The following is a 12,740-nucleotide window of genomic DNA, read 5'->3' as shown; positions in this document are numbered from 1 at the left end:
AATTCAATAGATAAAAAGTGTTTATATAAAATTATGAAAAAAATTTTTTTTAAGAGCACTACAACTGCACGACTTGTTCACAGACGTTTACGGATGGAGGTTGGCAGTTAATGATTAAAAAACATCCTTTATACTCTGCCGCGGGGCAGTGAAAATAAAATATATGAAACCAACAATCTCTTTCCATTAATTTATTGATGAATTTTTATTTAATGAAGAGGTAAAGCAAAACGGAAAGATTGACCTAGCAGGTTTTGCAAATCTTGATAAAGTACGCAAGTGATATTACATTAATGTGGCTTAAAGAACTATTGGACTAGGTGATTTGAGATTAAATATTGACTTTTGAATATCAGCACAATTTATACAAACAAAATTTATCCAGAAAAAATGTATTCGGACATATGGTAGGCATTTCTGGGGTGTTCCAGGCAGAGCTGAGAAAGCTGAATAACTTATTTGGCTAACTCCTATATTTTGAGTTTGCAAAATAAATTAATCTTTCCCCAAAGAATGGCGTTAATGTTGCAGGCCTATAGGTCTGAACTCCCCCCTCCCCCCCCCCATAGATCCGTTTTACAGTTAGGATATTAAACATTAATAAATTCTTCATGTTTCCCCAGTGATGTTGGGTGTGGATCCCATTGCAGGGGCTGTCGAGGGAGCTATACGCCTGCTGGGACAGGATGCAGATGTGTCCATGAGCCTCAACAACAGCTCTCCCCCTACTACTTCTTCTGCCACAATGGTGTCTAGGTAGGGGTGAGCTGGGCTCTGTCAGTTTTGACCTGGATGGAAACAGGGAAAGGCCACAGACACCTGTGAAGAGGTTGTCGGCAGAGGGACTTCCTAGCGCAGCAAGTTCACCAGTTTCAGTTGGTGGAGCTATTCTTCCAGCTGGTGAGATTTATTCTTTGGGGAATGTGAGATTTTCTGTTCCCCAGACCATGTCAATTTTGCTTCCAGTGCCGAAACGTAGCGCTAAGCCTTCTCCTATCACCCTGGATAACATTTGGGTGCTTCTCTCCCCCATAGAGCAATCTTTAGCTTCGTTGACTAAGAACATACGAAATTGCCATACTGAGTTAGACCAAGGGTCCATCAAGCCCAGCATCCTGTTTCCAACAGTGGCCAATCCAGGCTACAAGTACCTGGCAAGTACCAAAATACTAAGTACATCCCATGCTACTGATGCCACTAATAGCAGTAGCTATTTTCTAAGTCAACTTGATTAATAGCCGTTAATGCACTTCTCCTCCAAGAACTTATCCAAACCTTTTTTGAACCCAGCTACACGAACTGCACTAACCACATCCTCTGGCAATAAATTCCAGAGCTTTATTTGCGTTGAGAGAAAAAGAATTTTTCTCCGATTAGTTTTAGTTCAAACAATTTTATTATTAGAATAAACAAGCAAACATGGCTTAGGGTGCAGTGTTTCTGATGCATCCTTAAGTAGAAACATAGAATGATAACCGTACAAAGGTAAACAGCGGTCCCCAACCCCCCCCTCTCCCCCCCCCCCCCCCCTTTCCCTCCCTCACCCAAAAGCAGGGAATCAAATACCACACTGTGCCAGCAAAGAACTAAATAGCCAATATCAAAGGTCCATAAAAATGTAGTCATTCAAAACCAGTCTCCTGGATCTATGCCAGAGTGCTTGAATGTAGGAATCCCATATCAACAAAAACTTCCGTTGGTGACATGGAGAGCAGCGGGAAGCCATGTCGTCCATCATGTGGTGAAGGTAGTTTCGCCATACCCAGAAAGAGGAGGCTTCCGAACTTTTCTAGCCAAGAAGAATCACTTTTTTCCCCCACCAGACCTACTGGAGAAATAAACGAGGCCCAACTCCCCAAACCTGCAGAGGAGAAATGCAGCCAAAGAGCAACAGCAGCGGAGTTAATGGAATTGAAACTCCAAGCAAGTCTGCAGCATAACTGACAATACATCCCCAAAAACGTTTTATAGCGGGGCATGCCCAGAAAGAATGGGACAGCGTACCAATAGTTCTGTGACATTTCCCGCAAGTAGCTGAAGGTGAGAATTTCGAGCGGAATGCTATTTGGGCAGACACATAGGCTCTCTGAAGGAATTTGTATTGCATTTCCCTATAATTTATTTATTTATTTATTTTGATTTCTTCTATACCGACGTTCCTGTATGGAATACAGATCACACCGGTTTACATTGAAAACAGAACAGTCACAAGGGGGGGGCGATACAAGGAACATTTACATTTAAAACACGGAACAATTAAATCAAGTAAATAAATAACTTCAGTACAATTAAATCAACAATTAAATCAAATAGATAAATAACTTCAGTACAGAAATAAGTAACTTCAGAGCAGATAAAAATTATTGTTCTCTTACAATCAAGTAATGAACCAGGAAGACTAGGAAGCTGTTGAGTGTTAGGTGGAGGGCTCACAACTTGAGGAGCGAGTTAAGGGAGGGAAGAGCCTTGGGCTGTGAAGTGATATCTGCTGAGTTACAGGATAAATACAGGTTAACTTGAGCAGGTAGGATAATGGAATTATCCTACCTGCTCATGTTCGGGGAGGCCATAGACACTTGTTTAAAACAGGACTGAAGAATAGAGGCGGTAACTGTAAACACACCATCATTATTCCATCTTTCTGCTAGTATGGAACAGGTATCAATACGTGCAAGCTTTTTAAGACCCTTGTAGTAAGAGGACAGAGAAAAATGTTGCGTCTTTTCAAACAAAAACAAGGTGTCAAGGGAATGAAAGGCAGTTGGTTGCAAGGATGCTGATGATAAAGACCCAATGTAATGTTGTATTTGTAGATAAGGAAATATCTGATCATTATTAAGGTCGTACAACTCTTTCAACCCTGGAAATGTAAGCATATGACCCTCTTCGTCTAACAGGTGTTCCAGCTGAGTGATTCCCTTAGAAGCCCACAAGTGGAAACCAGCAGATTGGGAGCCTGGAGGAAACTCTAGGTTTCCCCGAATGGGCAAAAAATAGGAGCAAAAACGGGATACCTTCATCAGTTTAGTTAAAGTTAGCCAGGTCTGACTAATAGGCGAGATGAAGATATTATGGACCAAAAAGGTCGGGAGCTTATCTGAGGAGGCCTGCAGTACATATTGCAGATCCAAAGGGGCTGCCCGCGTTCTTTCAGATGATAGATTAACATAAGAGGACCTAACTAGGAGCCACTCCCGTACAATACGCAAATTGCCAGCCAAGTTATAAAGTGCTAGATCAGGAACGCTCAGGCCTCCCAAACCCCACCTTTCCTTCAGCCAGCGCAAAGGTATCCTGGGTTTCCTGCCTTGCCATACAAAGGAGCGCAGCGCTTTGTCCAAACTTGCAAGATCTTTACGCTTAATGCGGAGAGGCAGGTTCTGAAGGACATAAAGACATTTGGGGAGAATAACCATTTTAAATAAATTGATCCGGACCCCAAGGAGAGTGGTAGGGCATTCCAGGCCTGCATCCTCTCCTGAGAAAACTTTAACAGGCTAGAGATTTTAAAGCCATATAATTTGGCTAGATGGAGGGGAAGGTGAACCCCCAAGGTAGCGAAGGGAGTCGCCGGCCCACTGCAGGGGGAACGATTCCCCCCCAACGTTCCCGGAGAGTGTCAGGAAAGGCCAAGGCCTCAGATTTATCAGTGTTAAGGCGCAGGCCGGAAAAAAACCCAAACACCTGAAATAATTGCAAAAGGGATTGGAGGGAGCGCTCCAGATCCGTTAAGAATACTAATATATCATCGCAAAAGCCGCATATTTGAAAACTTCAGACTGAAATCGGATCCCCTTCACCCCTCGTCTTGCCTGGATAGATAAAAGGAAGGGCTCAAGTTGAATGTTCAGAGCCCACTTTCCTAACACACCCCCAGGCACCTCTCCCGGGGGCGCCATGCAATACTTTAATTAGGGGTCACGTCAAGGAGGCGCTAGGGTCAATTGTGCACCCCTAGCGCCTCCTTGACAGCAGGCACTCGGGAGAGGTCAGCTGACTGCTGGTTAAGAAAATGGATGTTGAATTTATCGGCATCTGTTTTCCTAATCGGTGCCCAGCCATGAGTTTGGAAAATGGACACTGGTAAACTGAGTATCTGATTCCCGAACTGGACTGCCAGTACTTAAAAAAAAAATTTTTTTTTTAATCTTTTGTACAGAAAAGCAGTATTTTCTGCTTTTCTGTACAACTTTTTGGGGTGTTCCGAAATTAACGCCTGCTCTGGGCAGGCGTTAATTTATGAGCTCATAAATGTGCATATTGGTTATTGGATGCACATTTTTTTACTGCATGTGGCATGAATAACTAATAGTCTCATTCACATGCATTTGCATGTGATGAGTGCTATTAATTTTGTGCCGCATTGGATGCACGTTGAGGCGCTAATCCCCTTAAGCAAAGGAGCTGTGGTGCGCCTACACAACCCGCGTCCAACTGTGGGTTAAATAAATAGTGCACTGTATTGCATCGGCCCCATTAATTCTAAAAACATTTTTGGGAAGATTTTATTAATTTTTATCTTCTATTGAAATTGCTTTAAAAGCTTTATATTCTTTTTCACCAATTTATGTTACAACCCACAAAGGCAATGGAGAAGATAGGGGGAGAAAACCCCTCAGACAGTGCACCCGCATAATGTCAATGTAACAACTTCTAGCAGTGCTTGTAGCCTTTGAAAGCTGCCATCACAGGAAAAAAATCCCTCTAATGTCCCTTTATTTATTTCTCCATTGCTATTCAAAATGCATTAGTTTCAAACTAGAAAACGTCCAAATCACTTATAGTACTTATTTCACTTATCTTTTCAGAGCTCATATGAGCTTCCAAATGCCGATCTGTGCAGAGCTTCTAGCGCTGGTCTGTGTAAAGCTTCTGAGCTATTAAACGCCTTGTCTTTTCAGGGCTCATGTGAATTGTATAGAACTTCTAAGGTGCCAAAATGATCACTCCCATATTTCTTGTCTCTCTCCTTCTCCTTGTTTTGGACTACTTTACCACAGAGTTGCTTGTTTATTTTTTTTAAGTATATTATTTCTTTTTTTCTTGTCTTGTATCTTTGGCTTATTTTGCCGCACAAGTTAATGCTGGTATATTATTGTTATAAATAAAGAGTTAAAAAAATGTAATAAATGAAATGAAAAGAAACATTGAAGCGGCAAGTCTGCTGCAGACAGGAACCCTCTCCCTTCTTCCCTCCCCATCACCCCCACCTTAACCCTCCCATCCCACCCGCCCCGCAACCTCTGACCACAACCAGGAGCTGGGGAAATCATCTGGCTCCCTGTGCAACCAGCGTTGCTCTAACGCTGGTAGCGCAAGTTTAGTTGACAGCAACACTGGATGCATCAGATGATCGTGGTAAGGATCCAGGAGGGGTGAGAGGGTTAGGATGGGGAGGATGGGTGTGAGGGGGGAGGATGACTTCCTGTTGCAGGCCTGCAATTTCAGTATTTAATTGACTTTCAGTAAGAGAGGCTTTTCAGACCCTACAGGTCCAGAATGTGGAGGCAGGAGGGAGGATTGGCCAGTAGGTCCTGCCTTGGTTTTACCGGGGTGGGAGGGAAGGGGTTGGCAGAGCTGAATCTTTTAAAATTTAAATCAAGCACTGATTAACTGCCATTCATCTCGATGAATATTCCAGATAACTTATCCAGCTCATTTTAGATGGATAAGTTTAACTAATCGATGAATCCATCTTATGCCACATGAAGATGCGATTTCTGCAGTTTTATGCTTGCCATCATCCGGAATGTTGAAAAAGATTATATAAAAGGGATCAATGTTTGCCTTTCTCGCCATCTGTCTGTCTGTAGGCACAATAATTTTCCAATGAAAGGGAGGAAATTCACCAAAATTGGCAGGCAGGAAGAAAATGTGAATATCTTGTATGGGTTGGAAACCTAAAATATCAAGTTAGTATTTTCAGAAAACTGGACCTCCAAAATAACCCTATTGCTATCTGTGGGAAACAGTTAGGGGCTGCAGAATATTGACCAGCGCTCCATTCCAAAAGTGCACCCCTCAACCCCTTCAGCACTTTGGCATGGAGCAACATAGGCAGACAGAGACTGGGAAAAATAACTAAAGAGGCTGGTGAAGGATAGCCCCAAAAGGTACCTTCACAACCTCCTCCTTGATACTTCCAAAGTCCTACAGACACACATACACAGACACCACATCCCTACGCCCATCCCCCTCCCCCTCACACACGCACCACATCCCTACATCCCCTTACACACACACACACCATACATTCCCTCCCCACACCCAGCATGCACCTCCCTCTCAGGCACCTCCCATTCCCCAAACACACCCCTGCCACAACCGTCCACCCCTTCTACAAATCTATGTTAGAAAGCATTCAGGAAGCCATACCACTGCATGCTTTCCCTGCTTGTAAAATGAATCAAAGATGTTAAGAAACATTTAGAAGGGACGATATCACATCCCATATGTATAAAGGAATATCATCACCGTTGAAATTAGGTGTGACAGGGGTGAGTATTTTTCTCAAATGATTGGCAAGGCAGACTCTATAAAAGATTGTGCAGAATATTGTGAGTGAATCACCAGTTACCAAGGAAAAAAAGTATTTCATATCACAATTGGGTGCTTGGAAGGAACTAGAAGGTGTCAAAGTCCACTGTCAGGCAACTTATTAAAGCATTATTTACTGGCTCAAAATGAATTTACATTGATCTTTTTTTGGCTGTTGCTAACCACAAATACATTAAACAAAGCAGTATTCATGAACTGTGCGATAAACATGTCAGTATAACCAAGACTCCCACACTGCGCTGTCCTGGCCTGTAACTCACGTTTACTCAGCCTTATGTAGTTTGCTGCTTGTTGTGCTAAAACGGAATTTAATTGCATGAAAATACACTTGAGCACGTAACAGACAATTTAGGCACACAAGCCCCAACTAAGCTTTTCAAAATGTATTCCTGGATAACCCACAGTATTCCCTGTAAGTTGTGCGAATGTGCACATGCACACAGGTCATGACACAATGCGTGTGCAAGAAAACAGCAAAAGGAAAATACAATGGTGTCTCTAAGAACACAATGCAGCAATTTGTACATAATGTTATACACAAGAACTGTTTCACGCTCACAGCTTAGAAAACATTAGAGGGAACATTGACTTTCCTCCAACATTTACCCTCACTAGCCCCTTCTCCCCTTTCCCTTCCCCTAAACAAGAACCAGCATTATCTACAAACTCATCGTGGAACTCTGTATATAACATTATCCTGTTCTGTTTTGTTATTGTTATCTCTCCCCCCCTAGTTCCCTCATGTTTCTCCCAGTTTGAATCCCTCCCACTAATGTAGCTAGTTTCTTTGTTATTGCATCATATTGTTACCTGTTATTATGTGAAGGCAATGCCTATATATCCGTGGTTAGTAAGTTACATGTAAACCAACACGATGTGCAAACGGTTGTCGGTATATAAAACTGTTCAAATAAATAAATAAATAAATAAATAAATAAATAAATAAACATTGAGATTCACAAGAGTTTCAGGCTGGCCTCGTTTCAATTCACCTTCTAAAGCAGAGGCGGCAAGCTCCAGTCCTTCAGCAGCAGGGATGCCATTTTGGTTCTTTTTTTTTTTGTTTTGGGGGTGGTTTATTTAATATTTATTTTGGTTTGGCAAATTAACTGAACCAAAATAAATATTAAGCAAATTGAAACCCGAATAAATGAATCCCAAAACGAAAAAAACAAACCGAAATGAAAAATTTCCCCTGCACATCACTAGCGGCACTAATTACTGATTTACCTGAGTAAAAGGGCTTTTTTTTTTTTTTTATTGCCCATCCTAAAAGCACCTAAAAGGATGCATGCAAATAGAAAAGTACGCCGTTACTGTCCCTTTGAGAATTGGGGCAAAGCCCACAGGTAAAAGTTCTCACAACTCTGCACCAAGATGTACAGTTTTGAGAACTGTTTCAGATGTGTATACATATTTGAAAATGTTTTTGGACGGTAAGTACTAAGGGGAAGCATCTGAGTTCAGCATAGGCAGCCATTTCAGAGACTACCTTCAGCCAGTGTGGTATGGATGTCTTGTACTTTAGGTGTTCTGTGCACAGAAATGTAAAGTTTGTGGGCCCTTATGTCAGCATTCAAAGGGAAAGGTTCTATGTGAGAATTGAGTTGGAAAAAGTGCATGCACAGTCCTGCGCCCTGCTACTCGTCTGGGTCCTTTTCCCAGCAAAACTCTGTGCGTCCTTAAACAACGCACTCGTGCAAGTGCTCCCCACCAACGATGCCTCCACTCTCTGCGCCAAAATGTTGGCATGCACTGGCACTACGCAGGCACTTTTACAGGCATATGGCTTAGGCAATGTTCCCAAAGACTCCCATTTCTGTGGGTAATTTTCCAAAGGATTTCTGCAGGTAAAGTAATCCTTTACCCACAGACATGACCCTTTCGAAAACTGTGTAACCAATACGTGCACGAAATTACATTCTTGCATACTATGGGCCTGATTTTCCAAAGTATTTCTGCGCATGAAATGTGCTTTTTATGCACGTAAATGGGCTTTTGAAAATTGCCCCGGGGGAGGGGGATGGGCGTTGTATGCAGAAAAGTGCATGCAGAATCAATTCCACATGTGCCTTTATGTGCACTGGAAAGAGGTGTTTTGCAGGGGCTTCCATATTAGAATAAAGAAGACATATCCATTCAACAAGACATCCCTTTATGCCCATTTCATTTAGGATCGAGCTCGCATCTCCACACAGAAGTCTTATCAGTCTTATAGCCCCTCAATGAGCTCACCCACTTTCCGAAAGGCGTCCTCAAGACTGTTGGGGGTCCATGCTCCTCCTAGATTGTCTCTGGACACAACCCGATAGCCCAGTAATGGTTCACTGATCTCCCATTCCTTGGCCTTTGCTAGATTCAATAGACCAGCTGCCCTTCTAGGAGATGTGGCGCTCCCCACTCTGCCTTCACAGCAAGAAGATCTCTGAACTACCACCAACAGAGACTGCTCCTTGAGGTTCTCCCTCATAACCCTCACTTAAAAGTTGTATACCAACTCTCCTTAATAAACCTCTGCCACAGTGACTCATCACGATAACCCAACAGTAGAGGTTAAGTGGCGACCCTTAACGTTTTCCACAAGATGATGCCTCTCAAATCTTAGTGACCAGGACCTCCATCACAATGAAAAAAAACCAAACAACTTTTTGGAGGAGAAACAGCTCAGTGCATATGAAGATGTTGTTAGGTCCAAGAAACGTGCTAGTCTAGGGATTTAAGCTGATTGCCATTCAAATCCAGGGAGGAATTTTTTTTCACTGTGCAACAGAACCGGCTGGAGATGTAGAGGGATTTTTTTTTTCATTTTCTCTGGATTATTACATGGCAAGAGACGAAGGCTGGACTCAATGAACTCCTGATACTCTTTCAACCCAATGTAACCCGGAAAGAACATGGGGAGGACCATTTTGAAAGGGATCCACTGCTACCGCTACCAATATTTAACTTTTCTGTAGTGCAACCAGACGTACGCAGTGCCATAGAGACACATAAATTAGAGACAGTCCCTGCTCCATGGAGCTTACAATCTAGTTGAGAGTAAATAATAAGAACTTAAGTTTCTGGGCTAGATCCCTTCTTGCACCCCTTAATACTGCTAAAGGTAGTACTAGCATCTTCTCACAACATGCATACTTTTAGTCAGATTAAAAAGAGGCATATCTGGGGTGTTTTAACTGAGAGGAATAAACTATGCACATACAGGTGCAGTTTCAAATGTATATGTGTGTCTGTCTTTTTGTCCCCGTTCTTCTACCCACAGAAATAGTTGGTGCAAAAAGTCTGCTTTGACCTGGACTGTGCATTTTATGGTGGTTTCTCCGAGTTGGAATCCCGATCTGATGCCGGCTGAGCGATGGAGCCAGTAAACATCGCCCCCTTATCCACAAAATCATCGGGGTGAGGGGCCATTAACACGATGGGCCCACAGACAGGCCTGCCTCTTTACTTGCAACCTTGCTTGTATTGTTGTTTGCAGTTTCAGCTTGGAAGGTGGGATCATTCCTGTGATTTAGTGGCAGAGGGGGATATGCCCCTTTACCTAATTTTTATGTAAGATCTTGTCAAAGACCTAGGACACTAATTTAGCCATCTCACTCTTTGATTAATCTCTCTTCTGGAGCCCCCTTGTAAGGTCCATCTTTATTCTATGGCATATATTAATATATATTTTTTTTAGTTTTGGCCCTATTATTCGATGGTCATTTAGATACGTTGTGTCTTATGGAAATGTGCAGGGCTGGTGCTTCCATTAGGCAAACAAGGCAATCGCCTAGAGCACCAACATTTTTGGGGTGCCAAAGTCCCACCAGTGAAAGGCCCAGAGGAATGCTATGCCAGAGACAATACTGCCAAAGAAGGGAGCCCTGTGCTGGGACTGCCGTCAAAGTTTCACCTAGGGCACCAAATACTCTTCACCAGCCCTGGAAATGTGGCTTTCCCAATTGCCTGAATTAGTTATATCCAATAGGATACTCTATTTATTCAGCATGTAAGGACTGATAGAAGTAGAGGGTGTACTCTTATCATATATAAAACTGCCCTTAACTTAAAATAAGTAGCCATCAGTTTGGGACATAGATATGAGAACTTAATTGTAAAGCTACAGGACTGGATTCTGGATCTACTATACTGTTTTCCTGGGGTAGTTTGTATGGATTTGACCCCTATTACTGACGGTTTAGCTTTACTTTTTCTGCAAACTGATAAGGTCATGATAACTGGGCACCTTAACATTCATTCAGATACCAGACTGAAGGGGGCACTTCAAGGTTTTTGGGGTTTCTTATCAACCCTACATTTAACACAACTTTTTACTACTGCAACTCATAGGACTGGGTATATTTTGGATCAGCTACTGATTTCTGACCATTATACTGTTTTAGATTCTATTTGTAACATCTTGATACAACCAATAGTTTGGTCAGATCATTATTTTATTACATTTACGTTTTCATTACTGGATAGTACTTTGAAGTCATCCAATGGTCCAACATTTAAATTAATGGGATGATATTGCTGATATTTTGCAAAATAATGCAGCTGCTGCTCTAATTCTTTTTCACAGAAACTTTCTTCTGTTAATAGAGCTGCATCTTATAAGTGTAAGCAGGTTTCCAAAATTAGGGTCCCATGGCTTTCCTACAACCTTGTATTAAAAAAAAAAAACTCAAGATGTGCTGTGCACAAAGAAAGTAGCACGAGAGAGACCCACTGTTGAAAATGAATCGAATGCTGATGTTGTTCAACGTGAATATAGAATTTCTTTTGAAGCCCCTAGGAAAGCTTACTTTACTTCTCATCTTCAGATTTCCCTTAATTGTCCTCATGAATTGTTTATGACCTTAAGACAGCTTATTGGAGGTCCGAACCATGTGAAATCTGAGTTGGTTTAGTTCACAAGAATTTGCTGATTATTGTTCTCAGAAAGCTGCTTTATTAGCTCAGACAGTGAGGTGTCAGCAAAGTCTACTGGACAACTACTCTCAAGGTTTAACAGGCCCGGCTGACCCCTTTTCTACATTATTAGGAACTAATTTGTCCTGGGTAAAGTTCCAGGATGTTTCAATAAGTGAAATTGAGGTCATTTTCGGCAAATTGAAAAATTACTTTTGCCCACTTGATCTGTGCCCTTTCTTGGTTATCTGTCTATGGAGGGACGCTTTTCTTGGACATGTGTCTAAGTTGGTATATCTTTCTTTGTCTGAGGGTATAGTGCCAAATATATTGAAGCAAGCTCTTGTTCGTCCTGTCTTAAAAAATGGTCACCTACCTGTAGAATGTCCTTCCTATTATAGACTGATTTCCAGTCTTTAAGCAAAATTCTTGATAAGGAGGACTTTGCTCAACTTGCTGAGTTTCTTACTGTTAAGAACAATGCGGTTTCCACGGTGGTCGTAGTTCTGAAACTTTACTTGTTCAGATTTCCTTCTGCAAAACCGTGATACTGGAGGTGCGATCATAGCAGTATTTCTGGATAAAACTGTGGCTTTTGACAATGTCAGTCATTCTATGCTATTAGACAGGTGACACATTAGGAATATGTGATACTGTCTTTCAATGGTTTAATTCCTATCTGTCAGGAAGGGAGCAGCAGGTTAGAATTCAGGAAGAACAGTCTGATTGAACTATCATTCGGCCTGGGGTTCCGCAGGGATCAATGCTATCTAAAACTTTATTCATCATCTACTGTATATGCACCCATTGTGCTCAATTGTAGACTCCCATAAAATTAAATTCAAAATATATGCCAACGATATCCACTTATTTTTTCTGGTCAATAATAATAATAATAATTTATCGATTGTTTTGGGCTGGATCGAAAACTGTTTGTCTAGCATTAATTCTTGGATGTCTAGCAATAATTTGATTTTAATTTTGTCTAAAACAGAGCTGTATGGATCTCAAACTGTCCCAGCTCCATAAATGATTTAAAAATAACATTCCTCTATCTGTTCATGGTACTCAGATATAAGAATTTGATTTTTGTTAAGAATCTGGTTCATGCCTTTCATTCAAGCCACAAATTAAAGCAGTCCTAAGTTCTAGATACCATACTCTGTGGCTTCTATGGCACTTAAAATATATCCTTGATTGGAATGATTTCCAAACCATAATACAGGCCTTCGTGCTTACTGTAATTCCCTTTTAATAGAACTCCCTTTCTGTCATGTACAGGTACT

This window comes from Rhinatrema bivittatum, chromosome 5, assembly GCF_901001135.1.
Source record: "Rhinatrema bivittatum chromosome 5, aRhiBiv1.1, whole genome shotgun sequence".
NCBI lineage: Eukaryota > Metazoa > Chordata > Amphibia > Gymnophiona > Rhinatrematidae > Rhinatrema > Rhinatrema bivittatum.
The sequence above is the reverse complement of the archived record's forward strand: the minus strand, read 5'-3'. Positions refer to the sequence as shown.